The sequence below is a fragment of the Coptis chinensis genome, chromosome 8, assembly GCF_015680905.1.
Source record: "Coptis chinensis isolate HL-2020 chromosome 8, ASM1568090v1, whole genome shotgun sequence".
Lineage (NCBI taxonomy): Eukaryota > Viridiplantae > Streptophyta > Magnoliopsida > Ranunculales > Ranunculaceae > Coptis > Coptis chinensis.
In genome coordinates this window covers 97,371,726-97,387,361 of record NC_141463.1, presented here as the reverse complement: position 1 = coordinate 97,387,361, position 15,636 = coordinate 97,371,726, and the positions used below count along the sequence as shown (strand labels likewise).

At 40.5% G+C, this 15,636-nt stretch overlaps 1 pseudogene; it reads left to right on the top strand.

The window, feature by feature from the left end:
* The first annotated feature begins 6,223 nt into the window (after positions 1 to 6,223).
* LOC147484868 (actin-66-like) lies at positions 6,224 to 14,278 on the top strand (annotated as a pseudogene).
* The last annotated feature ends 1,358 nt before the right edge of the window (positions 14,279 to 15,636 follow it).

Genomic DNA, 15,636 nt, shown 5'->3' with positions numbered 1-15,636 from the left:
GGGAGGACGAAGCCGATAAGACGAAGATCACGAGGAATTAGACCGAGGTGCGCCCGAGAAATTCGCGAAGAGGTCCTTGAGGTTGAAAGGGGCAGGTATAATACGAGAGGTGTCGTTTACCGATTGGTTGTCAAATGTGGTAGCGATACCTAAGAAGAATGGCAAGGTGCGGATGTGCGTCAACTTCACTGACGTGAATTCAGAATGTCCCAAAGACAGCTACCCCATGCCGAGAGTAGACGAGCTAGTGGATAGAACTGCAGGGTTTAAAGTGTTTTCTTTCATGGACGCATCAATGGGATATAACCAGGTGGCCATGTATGGGCCAGATCAGGAAAAGACAGCCTTTGTAGTGGAAGGTGGGACGTATTGTTACACAAGAATGCCGTTTGGATTGAAGAATGCCGGGGCCACTTTTCAGCGGCTCGGGGAGAAAATGTTCGAAAGCAAGATCCGAAAGGGGATTGAGATTTACATAGACGACATGGTGGAAGACCATGTCGGGAAAGAAAGAAATCTAGAGGGTTTGAAAGAGGCGTTTAAAATACTGCGGTTGTACAATTTAAAAGCAATCGAGGAGAAATGCGTTCGGCGTCCACTACGGGGAAGTTCACCGGATACATAGTTACTCACGGGGAATAGAAGCCAACCCCGAAGCAGATAAGAGCCCTAGTGGAGATCTCATGCCGCCTCCGGGATGTCAAGGAGGTCGCGAGAGACTTGCGGGAAGGGTCGCGGCTTTGAATAGGTTTATCTCAAAGTCATGGATAAGTGTAGGCCGTTGTATCGGTTCTTTGAAACACTTCGGGATTTGAATGGACCCGCGGAGTGTGGGAGGCGTTCAAGAGTTGAAGAGTTATTTAGGTAAAGGCTCCTATGTTGTCGCCGGACGGAACGGGGAGAAGTTGTACTTATATTTGGGGGTCCGCGGAATATGCCATTAGCTTCGGTACTAGTTAGAATTGAGGGTAAATTAGAAAAGCGGTGTACTTCCAAAGTAAAACAAACATTTGGAAGGAAGCCGAGACCCGATATAGTAGAATAGAAATATGCCTTGGCATTGGTGTTCTCGACCCGAAGTTGAAACCTTTACTTTGAGGCGCTGTAGTGGTGGTGACAAATCTGCCTCTAAAGCAAGCATTGAAAGCTGAGAAGTCGGGGAGGATGCTGAAATGGGCAGTAATGTTGAGTTCTTCACGAGATCTGATGCTCAGATTAGAACAAATGGAAAAGCAGCGGTGGCAGAATTCTTAGCAGAGTTTCCAGCGGAGGACCCCACCTAGGGGGAAGAGATGGTCATGGAGCCGGAAAGGGTCATGGAACAGGACTGGTTGGACCCCTGGGATCGGAGGAATGGATGGAGAGTCTTTGTTGATGGGTCACCACGGAACAATAATGTAGTGGGATAGGGCGATGTTGAGTCACGCCGAGAAAACAAATTTAATAGAATTAACTATGAAGTTAGGGTTCGCGGCATCAAATAACGAAGCAGAGTATGAGGCAGTAATAGCGGGCATGAGAATGGCAGAGGATGTGGGGGTGAAAGAATTGACAGTGTATTCCAACTCAAATTTGGTAGTGTGTCAAGCAAATGGGGGTTTCTGGCGCGGTGCCCACGCATGGTAAAATATTTGAAAGTCTTTTGCAAAGGGGGCCGTCGGGTTTGCGAAGGTTAAGTTCATACACTTGGGCGCGGTGAAACGGACATGCCGCGCCTAGCATAATGCGTGGTTGCCGCAATCCCCGAATCCAAAGAGAGTGATAAAGGTAAAAGCGATTGGAGAAACCTAGTACGAGGAGGAGGGGGAGGAAAGAATGGCGGGAGATATGTCGGGCGGAGGAGGAAGAAGGGGGGTTGGATTAAACCCATCAAAGAGTTTTTGTCGAGGAACGTGGTGAAAGATAAAGGAGGAGAAAAGGAGACTGGAGCAGACGTCTCGGAGATACGTGCTCATAGAGGGGGAGCTATATCGAAGGAATTTCAGTGGGCCTTTGTTAAAGTGTCTCGGGCCGAAGTTAGCCCTAGAAGTGCTGGCGGAGTTGCATGGGGGAGATTGCGGAAGTCACTCAGCGGGCAGAACAACAGCGCACAGATTGATATCACAGGGCTACTTTTGGCCACACATGAAAAAGGATGCCGTGGACTACGCTAAACGATGTGAGAAGTGCCAGAAGTTCGCTCAGATGATCTTTGCACCAGCGGAACCATTACATAGTGTGTCAAGTCCGTGGCCTTTCGCGATGTGGGCAATGGATATAGTGGGTCCGCTGCCCATGGCTACCGGCAAGAGGAGATTCATGTTGGCGGCCACAGATTATTTCACCAAATGGATCGAGGTAGTGGCCCTGCAACAGGTCAAGGAAACTCATGTGATCAAGTTCTTGTGGGAGAATATCATCTGTAGATTTGGGTTGCCATATATTATCATAGCGGACAATGGAACCCAGTTCACGGGTCCCTGTGAAGGCGTTCTTGCAAGCATACAAAGGTGAAGCGGGGTTCTCGGCCCATATAATCTTGAAGGCAATGCGCGTAGTCTTCCAACAAAGGCCATTATGAACAATCTCAAAAAGGAAGCTAGAGGATAAGAAAGGAGTGTGGGCGATGAACCGGAGTCATGTTCTTTGGGCATCTGAGGGACCACGCCTCGAACGTCAACCAGGGGAAACTCCTTCTCTTTAGCTTACGGGTCGAGGCCGTGATTCCCGGAAAATGGTAGCAGCCACGATGAGGACAAAGAGCGGTGGAGACGAAATTTAACGAGGGGCATATTGACAAATGGATATGACTTTAGCGAAGAGAGAAGAGATCTTGGTAATCAAACTAATCAAACTAGAGGAATATCACCGCAGCCTTCAGAGACGTTATAACAAGAGAGTCAAGCCGCGACAGTTTAGAGTAGGGGATGCCGTATTGCGATGAGTGACGCAGAGGACCAAGAGAGAGAATGACGGAAAGCTCGGGCCGAACTGGGAGGGGCCCTATACGGTGGTCGACATAGGGGGAGCTGGTACTTACAAGCTAAGAACAGCGGAAGGAAAAGTGCTAGAAAAGCCATGGAATGTGAGAATGTTAAAAAAGTTTTATGTTTGAATGTAACGAAAGTCCAGAATGATACACTGGAGCTGTTTGTAAATATATAATACAATGGCACTTTTGAGGAGTAAATTTCGCCATCCTGCATAAACTGTAACAGTCAGGCTAAACACGGTTGAGGGCAAGAGACGCCCGAGGACAAGAGGTCCACCTCAAGTTAGAGCCGCGGATCTGAGAGAGCCTTCCGCGGAAGAAAGGCATACGCTGCACCGGGGGCAAAGAGAGAAGCCCAGCGGTAGGCGAAGCCACTCCAAAAAGAGGTCGCGGTGGGGAGGAGCCTTCCGCGGTCGAAGTGTTTAAATCGGGTCCACGGCAGGTTGAGCTGCCCTGATGGAAGTCGAAGTCGACGAGTGACTCCGAAGGGAAAAGAGACATTCCCGAGCGAGAGGCGTGGATCACACGTGGGGGCAAGAAGAGAGAAGGCCCCAGTGTAGAGAATGACGAAATGAGAAAGAATAGAGGCAGGAAAGGACGAACATCAGCATGTCAGACAAAACAGCAATTAAAACTAAGAGATCATACATATAATCGAGAAGAGTGAAACAGTTCTTAATCAAACCAACACACAAGTAAAAAGGGAAAGAAAAAATAAGATCAATGGCACACTTAGTTGGAAAAGTCAATTACAAAATAGCTAGTACAATAACGGCGACCAACGTGGGGCTAGTCTAAAGTCCGCAAATGGATCTTGACAAAGAGGAACATGGTCGAGCACTCGAAGTCGGGGCCGGGGGAGGCGGCCTCACAAACGAGAATCTTCGTGCGGCAGATCGAGGGGGCAACGCGTCAACCGACCTGAAACAGTTCTTTCTGTGGCAATGGGGACCGTGGATCACCGGATCTTCCGACATGGGAGGGAGGCTTTTCGGGAGGAGTCGGCCTTCTTTTAAACGCCAAGATGTTCCTCGCCAAACTTCTGGCCACACGCTTGTCGACCTTTGAGCTTTGAAGCTTATCCGCGGTGCTCCATGTCCCGAGTGTGTTGCATAAGGAGAGCGGCCGTATTCTCCTTATGTTGGAGGACAAGGGCTTCCCGTTGTTTGCTTAAACGGTCGTTCACTCCGTCCATAAAGGCCTGGTGGGAAGCTTCAGCGGTCCTCAATTCATTTTCAGCTCGAAGTTTGGCCATGTCCGCGGCTGACAGATCATCTTGGAGGCGTGCACAGGTGGCCCTTAGTCCATTGGGGCCGCCGACCTCCTTCTCTAAGGATTCCACAGAATTCAGGGAAGAGAAGAGGCCGCGGATCATATAGGCCATGTCCAAGCTCACCTAGCAAGGGAAGAGCAGTCAGAATAAGGAGCAAAGCAGAAAGTGAAAGGTGGGCAAGAGAGACATACCTTCTCCCAGGTAGCATACGGAGAGGTCGCGATCTTTGTTCAAAGGTCCCGAAATCGGCATAAGCCAAGTCGCGGGGAAGATGGGGCCGTAGAACATGGCGAGGCCACAATGAGGGTTTTTCTAGAGCGTAATCTCTACATTGACCGAAAGACGCGACCTTGAAGTGGGGGAAAGTTTTGGAGCTGCGGACCCGGGGAGAGAGCGAAATTTTTCTTTGCCGGACCGATAGATGTGGAGAGGGCGGAGGAGCGCATAAAAGGCTTCATGGTAGAGACGACGACCGCTTTATGGGGGGCTCTTCAGACGAGAGATCCGCGGACGTGTGGGGGACAGCTGAGGCCGGGACAGCGCGGGAGTTGGGGACTTCGGTCACTTCATCGTCAGAGTCGCTGTCGAACAGCTTAATCTTGGAGACGTCCATGGGGGGAGGCGATGAGTCGGCTGGAGGGGAAGTTGGAGGAATATATTGATCGTCCCAATCAGCAAGGGAGCGGAAGGAAGGAGATGTATATTGGCGGGGCGGAGAAGGAAGGTGGGCAGTGGACCTTCTGACTATCTCCTCTAGAGCCCGAGCGAACCCGAGACTTGGTGGTTATCATTTGTGAAGCCGCCAGCGGGGTTTACTTTGGGAAGGATGGGAGGCGGATAGTGAGGGCGGTGAAGGACGAGGCTTTTGTTCTTTGGGGGGCGGTGGACGATAAAATGGAGCTGAATATTTGCCCAAGGTGTGCAGAGAGGGGTTAGTCAATAAGGGGGTACCGTGGGAGGGATCTATGCCGAGGACTTCAGATTGAGAAGAGCCCAGATTGCGGATTTGTTCAAAGATTGCGGACTTCAAGCCGACGTAAAATCGGGATTTGGAGTCAGACTTCCAACCTGCACAAGAGAGAAATAAAGATAAGGAGTGAGTTTGCAGCATAGTCAATATAAGAAAGAGAGGCGATGAGTTTAACTCACCGCGAAAGCGGAAAAGGTGAGATGGTTGAGAGTCACTTCATGGAACATCCGCGGACAAGAAATTACTAGAGACATCTGAGGGGGTAGTGATGCCAAGTTTTGTCCGAGGTGGTGAGTTTGAGAATGAAGGATCAAGCTTTACGAGACGACGGACGCAGAAAAGAGTGGTATCCAACGCCACATCTTTGGTACTCTTGCGTATGTAATAGTGAGAAATTATGTCGCGGGAGGACTATTTGGGGCTCATGGTGGAGGTTGTAATAGTTCGCGGCATACATGATACGCCAAAAATTGCCTATACCCTGGCAGGGTGGAATGTTGAAGTGGTTACATACTTCGACATCTAGTCGAGACAGCGGTAATCGCAAGCCAAAGACAATTTGGCCAACTGTAACCACGAGGCACCCAGGTTTGGGGGGGACCAAATGAGGGAAGTGAGTCACGTCGGGCACGTGCTCGAGGAGGATGTCGTCTGGGATGCCATAGCCAACCCTAATCGCTTCCAGATTAGGTCGACGGGAGCGTGGGGGGGCGGTGGAAGTTTGAAAGGCCGCCCAGTGGTGGAGGGGGCCGTGGTGGGATCAAGCGGAGGAGAGAAGACTCCTCCGCATATGACCGCGAGGAAGTCGGACCGTCGGATTGGGAATCCGACATGGGAGAGAGCTAAGGAATATGAACGGTTCACGAAAAGAAATGCAAAAGTTAAAGAGAAAAAGATTACCAACCCGGGTCAAAGAATCCAAAGAGAGGAGGCAAACGCTTGAGCAGCGGGCGATATATAGAGTGGAGGAGTGGGGAAAAACTAGAAAGGGGAAGGGGTCGAATGTAAAATGGGGCGGAAGAGTAGTGTGGGAAGAAAGGAGAGAGTTCAAAAATGGCGTCTGGTAAGGAAGAAGAAGAAAGGTGAGAAAGAAATGAGAAGGAAAGAAGAAGTGAGTGGAAGTTGAAGCGTGAAGGGGGTAAAAGGGGAAAGGAATAGGATCGAAAACCAAGGAGCCGTCACAACCGAGGAAAGGTGACACGTGGAGGAGCAGGAAACGAGGCGACCCGAACCAAGTACGCGGGGGACACGTGCGCCATTGATAGAAAGGCGTGCAACAGAAGCCAAGGAAAAAGGTAGGTAATTTGAGTTCTCGAGCCCACAAACATTCAGGAGGTTCGCGGACTCGAGAGGGGGCATTGTAGCGACCCAATTTATGAGGGCCGAGGGTCCGGCGGGTAATGGATCTAGGAAGAGGACTGGGTGTGGGATGACGGGCATGTTATTTAAGACCGGGGACACGGGAGTCAAGTATGGAGGCCGAGAACCAAGGACCGATAGCGGAGAGCCGCGACGCGGAAGGCTAGCTGACATGGAATTGAACCATCTGGACACGTGCCCAGCAGGAGCAAGGGCGAAACCCTAACGTCGTACGGGAACTTACCACGTGGCAATCCATAGACCGAGAGATGAATGGACAGATGGAGGGCCCAAGGGAGAGTAGGGGGATTATAAATAGAATAGGAGAGGAGGAGAAGAGATAGGTCACAACAGAATTGCTTGAACATTTACTTTATGCATTTGTTAACCACATATGTGACTGGGAAAAAGGGGAAAAAAACAAACTAATCATAAAATAAGTAATAGTGTACGCCAAAAACAAATAAAATTGTATTGTATACACTATATATATGGGCATAACAAATAAAGTTGAATCAATTTGAAGTGTAAAATTTAGTCATAGTTAAGGATTTCAAAAACCACAGGCCATAATAATTAATTACGACATATTCTAATTAAATTTATGAATTTTATAATTTTCAATTTTAGCAGAATAACGAGATTCAGTTCAAACAGACGTTGGCTTAAATAAATTATATAACTATTGATTTAGTTAAAATAGACGTTGGGCTTAAATAAATTATATACCAAACCAAAACAAAACAAATTACATGTGGAAAATTAAATTATACAAAAAATAACATCACAAAATATATAATAGCAATTGGAAAAAAAAAACCAATAATAACAAATATTTTCAAATATATATAATACTGTATGAAACTAACATCAAAGAACAATTAACGAGAAACATAAAACTAGATGCAAATGCATCAAACTAACCTCAAATAATATTTAACAGAAAATCGAAAATTGGATGCACATGCAAACATTAAACTAATAAACTAATCTTAAAAATTAATTAATGGACAATCAGAATATTGATACAACTGCATTAAACTAACTTCAAAGAATAATTAACGGGAAATCAAAACTTGGATGCAAATACATCAAACTAACACCAACAAATAATTGTCGAGAAATCGGAAACTGGATGCAAATGCATTAAACTAACCCTCAGAGATTAAATTACCGGAAAACGGAAACTGGATGCAACTGTATTGAACTAACCTAAAAAAAAATTAAATTGCAAAAAACAATATTTTCAACCAAAAATGATTTTCCTAAAACCCTTACGCCACAAAGAATAGTTTCCACACTAATCTCAGGTCAAGTTTAACATAACAAAGTTTCTTTCTAGAAAATGATAATGAAACTATGAAAGAACAAAGGAAAAAATGAATTGAGTTGCTTGAACATTTACTTTATGCATTTGTTAACCACACATGTGACTGGGAAAAAAAGAAAAAAAAGTAAATTAATCATAAAATAAGTAATAGTGTACACCAAAAACAAATAAAATTGTATTGTATGCACTATATATATGGGCCTAACAAATAAAGTTGAATCAATTTGAGGTGTAAAATTTAGTCATAGTTAAAGATTTCAAAAACCACAGGCCACAATAATTACGACATATTCTAATTAAATTTATGAATTTTATAATTTTCAATTTTAACAGAATAACAAGATTTAGTTAAAACGGACGTTGGCTTAAATAAATTATATAACTATTGATTTAGTTAAAGTAGACGTTGGGATTAAATAAATTATATACCAAACCAAACTAAAACAAATTACATGTGGAAAATTAAATTATACAAAAACTAACATCACAAAATATATAGTACCAACTGGAACCCCCCCCAATAATAACAAATATTTTCAAATATATATAATACTGTATGAAACTAACATCAAAGAACAATTAACGAGAAATAGAAAACTAGATGCAAATGCATCGAACTAACCTCAAATAATATTTAACGAAAAATCGGAAGTTGGATGCACATGCAAGCATTAAACTAATCTTAAAAATTAATTAATGGACAATCAGAATATTGATACAACTGCATTAAACTAACCTCAAAGAATAATTAACGGGAAATCAAAACTTGAATGCAAATATATCAAACTAACACCAACAAATAATTGTCGGGAAATCAGAAACTGGATACAAATGTATTGAACTAACCCTCAGAGATTAAATTATCGAAAAATCAGAAACTGAATGTAACTGTATTGAACTAACCTAAAAAAAATAACTATAAATTGGAAACAGGATGCAAATGCATGAAACTAATCTTTACAAATAATTAACGGGAAATCAGAAACCGGATGCAACTACACTAAACTAATTTAAAAAAATAAATTTAATGCAAATGCATTGAACTAACCTCAAGAAATAATTAATGGAAAATCAGAAATTGGATGCAAATTCATTGAACTAACCTCAAACAATAATTAACATGAAATCAGAAACTAGATGCAAATACAACCTCATCGAATAATAAACGAGAAATTGGAAATTGGCCGGATGCAAATGTATTAAACTAATCTCAAAAAATGATTAATGGGAAATCGGAAACTGGATGCAAATGCATTGAACTGAGCTCGAAGAATAATTAGCAGGAAATTGGAAATTGGATGCAAATGCATTAAACTACAGCAAAGAATAATTAACAAGAAATTAGAAATTGGATGCAAATGCATTGAACTAACCTCAAAATATAAATAACAGAAAATCAGAAACTGGATACAAATGCATTGAACTAACCTCAAAATATAATTGTGTTATATGTTGTAGAAATGTCTCGATAAGTATAGTTTTGCATTTAAAACAGTGTTTATCTTATCTTTTTTCGTATAATTGGGAACACCTTGCTATTCAAGTAGCTTCAATATGAACTTCATCTTATTAGACAATTGCACAAAACTCCAATCAAACTTCTATTATTAAACAACAAATGAAGTTAAAAAGTTTTATCAATGGTGAGTTATTTTTTTTAATAGAGAGTGCGCGAGGTTTTCATGTTATAAGAAATTTGGAGAATGAGCAATATAATATCTGTATATAATAATTATGCATATATAGTTGCATATATTTTTTAGAATAATTAATATGACAGGACCCGTTCGTAGATAATCTTTGAAGATCCCACATAGTGAGCCAGGTATATAATTTAAAGAATAATTAACGGAAAATAGGGAACTGGATAATCTTTGATGATCCAATATAGTAAATTAAGCATAATTTATTTTTATGTCATGCTTGCAAGGACAGTACAGATGGATAAGTAGAAAATTGGTATTACACACCACATTGGATAATTAAAAGGAAATCAAAAACTGGATTCAAATACATTGAACTGAGCTCAAAGAGTAATTAACGGGAAATCGGAAACTTTATACAAATGCAATAAACTAAACTCAAAAAGTAATTAACTATAAATCGAAAACTGGATGCAACTGTATTAAACTAACGTCAGAGAATAACTAATGGAAAATTAGAAATTGGATGCAAATCCTTGAAAAATATTTAACGGTCGTGACATCAACAACAATTGGAAGCAGTAGCAACACCTTGTTGTAGCACCAACAACACAGACGCCTACCTACTTCATGATACCAACACCCACCACCACAGCACAACTACCACTTAACACAAAGAACAACCACCTCGATAGATGCAAGCTTCACCACCAACTTTCACAAATCAACCACCACCAAACAAAGTCCCACTGTCTTCACCACTAACGCAGCCAACACTCCACACACAACACCTGTCGTTGGTTGCCTCATCTCCACCTTCTTAGCATAACTTCACTAGTTTACATACACCCAGCCACCACTCTAGCTTCATCATAAATTGGCAGTAGCACCACCAATTCAACTCACCCCAAACAGAGACCATGCCGGCCACCATCTCTACAACAACCATCAGCGGCACCAAATCACCACCACTACATCCTAACCGAACCACCACCATCGTTTGAGCTTCACCAATTAACCACCATTGGCTTCAGTCCACGCAGCACCCATCATACCAAACAATTTCCACCAGCGAGCATCTAATTCACCTGCACGAATTCAATCAATCAGTAAGTATGTCGTTCGGAGAGGAGAAGAAACAAGGAGAAGCAAAAATAGAGAAGAAAGGAGAAGCAGGAGGAAGAAAAAAAAATGGGACGAACATGATAATTGATTTTTATTGATTGATGTTGGTGAAGAGGAGAAGAGGGGTCGCAGAGAAGGAGAAGAGGGCAAATGAAAAATGAAAATGGGGGAGAGAAGAGAAGAAAGAAAAAGAAAAAGATGTGTGTGTGTGTGTGTTTTTTAAGTCTGGAAAATGAAAAATATGTGGAGGGAGAAGAAATGAATTTGATCAATGTATGCGATCAAATTAATTATTTTGCTAATTTTACTAAAAACGCAGTGGCGCCATTGATCTGTCTGTAAAACAGCGGTTGAGTTTGTCATTTCGTTCGTTTTTCAATAAAATTGCAAAATGTTATTTATAAACAAAACTAATATGATCACGTGAATTTGTGAAAGTGAATTTAGGTAAGAAAATGATGAAAATAAAAGAAAATAGACTTTGATTTCGAAGAAAGAAAATCCGTTTGAGCGAATCATATCTCCGTTAAAAGAGTTAGTCTCGATTTTTTATCCCTAATAACGACTCTTCATCTCTGAACGAGCATTATTAGTGCGTGGAATTGATTCAGAACCCCATCTCTGGGTGAACTTACTCGGTTCCTAATCGTTATAATTATCGAAACACCCTCCCTAACAGAGATAATCCTCACTCGGGCAGAGTTTCTACTCTGAGATCATAGAACTAAATTGTTATTCTAATTAACAGAAAATAAAACTGAATTAAAAATATTTTAATTAAAAACTGGAAATTAAATTCTTCATTACACTAGGAAAGCAATAAACTACTCTACTCCTACTGATGGAATGCTAACCATTCCATGAAAAAAACTAAAATTATACTCTTTCTATTTATAGTTTAATGGACGGTCGTAATCGAATCTCAGAAATCTAATCCAACGACTGAGATTTGATCACTATTCAACTTTTTGACTTTAAGGAATGACTATTTGACACTATTAAGAACTATTCATCTTTTGACTTTACAAAAAGTTAAATAATAAAAAATATAAAATATCTACATCGTCTTCGATGAATAGAAACGTGCTTGGCTTTATCTCTGATTTCAAACCATATGTCCATTTTGTAGAAGCAATATACCGTTGTGTAGAGTTTTCTACACTGATTATTTTGACAGGTCATATGCTTCAATCAGAGTTAGGAGACTGAAGATATCGCCGTTTGAAGTTTTCTCCTGTCTTTCGGCCTGATTTAGGTCAGTTTGACCAAGTTTTTTACCCGAAAATCTCTCCTTTAGCTGGCTGGCACTTTGGAGCTTTAAATGAGCTTATATTGAAGATTTCAGGTCCAAGCTTTATTCGATTATATTTTTTGTTAAAACGCAAGTTTTGTGTGTATTTTATCGTTGTCTGTTGAAATCTCTGAAAACATGAAAATACAATTAATTTACATATATTAAACACATAATTGACCCAAATGTAATATCTCTACGGGGTTTAAAACACAGTTTTTGGTACTTCTCAGTAACTATTATGTATTGTTGTGTACTTTGTAGACAAAGTCTACCAAGGAATTTGGGAATGGTTGTGCATGTGGTTCACCACTCCATGTTATTATTTTATTTTGGCAACTTAGTTGTCCATGGGTTGAATCACCATGCCTTAATAATGCTATAAGTCTACCACTGTGTTTTTGTGATCTGTTATGCTGCTAGCACACTTATTGATGTGCTAACTGTTTATTCCACTCATTTGCTAATCCACTAATTATCTTTCTTCCTCTCTTTACTTTTGTGTGTTAGTGAGCAATACTAGCTTCAAGCATGGATTAAAATATGAGCATACTGCTAGAGTTTGTCGTTTTAATCCTCTTCGGATCTTCACAAGTCAAGAACACTGGACAGCGGTCTCCATAGACAAACTCATACCTAAGCCCATCAATGAAGGTTCAATTCCTTTCTCTTTTTATGTACACGTGATAATTGGTTTCTTTTATTTTATCCTTCAAATATTATTTCCAGTGACTTCCAGGGTACAAGTACTTTGATTTGATTCATCTTATGTGACTTCAAAATAAGTACTCGCTTGTTTGGAATCGAGACACAACCAAGATAGAATATTAGTTACTGTATATACCAAAAAAATGAACCTTTTCTTGCTTATTCTTCTTCATTCTAATACTTCCACCTTAAGAAGATGATCCTTCCTCTCTATGTTGGGTTCAATTTGGAAAATCTATATTAGTTTAGACCATATTAGTACAGTACATCATGAGCATCTTGGTAAACTAAATTTCGATGTTAGTGGATACTTTCAATGGGTCGTCACATCTTGATAACAAATAATTTATTTTAAAAATATATAGTTTTAGGTTTATGAGAGTGTTGGATACTTGGGTGTGTTGGATCAGAATTTGGAACGTAGGATGAACTGTGAAAGATAATGGTTCCTTCGTAGTGCAATTTCAGGCTAACCATTTGGGTAGTTCTAGCAAATTTTAGAGTGAGTATTCAACCGTTGACCCAAGTAGATTATAACTACACCAACATTGTTTAGTTCATTGTCATCCAATTCATTTCAGTTAGTTGGTTAGGTTTTTTCTTTTCATTGTGCAACTTTGAACTCTTAAGTATTATTATATGAATTTGTGCATGATGGCATTTAGAGAAAAAAACTCAATACTTTTAATGGGATGTTTCGGTTAGTTGGTAACTTAGAATGCTTATTAGCTATGTAATTATTGTTTCAAAATATGGCATCATACCTTTTATAATGAGTTTTGTGTGGCTCCAGAGGAACACCCTGTCTTCTTAACGAAGCACCTCTTAATCCCAAAGCCAACAAGGAGAAAATGACACAAACCATGTATGAAACGTTCAACGTCCCTGCCATGTATGCTACAATTCAGACTATTCTTTCTCTCTATGCCAATGATTGTACAACAGGTTGGTGTTTTTAGGATTGAAAACAACCTTATCTGACCTCACTCCTGTCATTTGGGAACTGTGATAAATATTTTTATTTTTTATTTTTCAGGTATCGTGCTAAATTCTGGTAATGGAGTCTGTCACACAGTCCCCATTTGATGAAGGTTACGCTCTCCCCATATCATCATTTGTCTTGACTTTGCGAAACGAAATTTGGCAGACAAGTGAGTAGAAAGAGAAGCTTGCCTATATATGTAGCTCTTGACTACAAGTAGGAACTTGAAACAGCAAAGAGCAGCTCCTCAATTGAAAAGAGTTACGAGCTCCCTGATGGTCAAGTAATCACCATTGGAGCTGAGCGTTTCAAGTCCGCTTAGGTTCTCTTCCAACCCTCGCTAATTGGGATCGAAGCTACTGGAATTCAAGAGACCACCTACAACTCAATCATTAAGTGTGATGTTGATATTAGAAAATTAAAGATTTAATTTATATGGAAACATTGTTCTTAGTGGTGCATCTACTATGTTCCCTAGCATTGCAGACTGTACGAGTAACATGATCACTGCTCTTGCACCAAGCAGCATGAAGATTAAAGTGGTTGCACCTCCTGAGAGAAAGTATAGTGTTTGGATTGGAGGATCCATTTTTGGCCTCCCTCAGCAATTTCCAACAGGTAATTAGTTTTTTCTTTCTATTAAATGTTTTTTGTTTCCTTTTGACATCACATGCTATAATAGTGTTATTTGGTGTTTTATGTTTCTACATACTTATATGTTGGTATCTACTTACTGGACCATGTGTTTAGTCATGAGCAGTTACATGTCACGAGGAGTCTCAAAACAACAAAAAGAAAAAATAAAAACCAAGATGTGGTCAATAATGGAGCTTTACATGACTTAAATGGATGCTATACTCGAAACGTTGTTTACAAAGCCATACTCAGATTCAGCAACCTTGGATTGCAATTTTGATTACGTAACGAGGTCAGACTAAATTACACCATCTCCATTTAACTTCAGTTTACTTCACTATTTGTTTTATGTTGTTAGGTCTCAATTGTCTATAGACGATAGTGTTAGATTTATTGTTTACTTTGTCAGTACAAATTTTTTGCTCTCAAAGTGTGTGGCATTTGTGATGTTATATGGCAGTAAATTTGTTCCTAGGTATCTTGGCCTTGGTGAAATGGTGCTACATAATTTTTCATAAATTATTACTTAGTCAGCTATCATCAAAGCACTGCGCCATGGTGCATTAGGCGCTTCAATTTCAAAATTATAGCTGCATAATAATAGTTTCTAACCAACCTTCGTATACTATACAATTACATCATCCTGACATTCACATGCATTGCACGCATGTCATCTTCCGACTTAAAAACTTATACAATTTGCATTGCAGTTTGGGTTTCTGCAACTTGGATAAACAAAGAGGGGAAGTATATAGTAGAAAGATATGTGTATTGTTTTGAAATTTAATTATTGGTTTAATAAATTTTATTAGTACATTCTGAGCTGGAATTTTTCTACTTCAGGTCAGAGGTGCTCATACCTGATGGCAGCAACAACTCGATTAATCATGGAGCTCAGGTCACTAAAACTGACACGTCGTTGATGTTTGACAAAGATCAACATGTGTAATACCTGTTCTACTCTATAGTCTATACCAAATTCTTGAACAATGGTATTTCTCATTGTTACAGTCAAATGAGATGCACCAACACTATAGATTTGTGTACCATTTCTTCATTTTGAATCCATGGATATCCGTACGATTATTGTGAACGTGGTGTATGAGTTGGTAATTTGATGAAGAACCTACACTCCATCAAGAACACTAGAGCACAATAGTCTCACGTTCTACTGAATTGTTTACATAAGCTTTGAATTGGATGTCATACTCCATGTAATGTTGTGTTTATACAATCCTCTATTCTTTTTGGATTATGTAGCAACTATTTCAATGCCAAACTCATATATGAAATGAATATGCAACAATTATATGGCTTTGTAAGATTCATTATTAACAACATTTTCAAA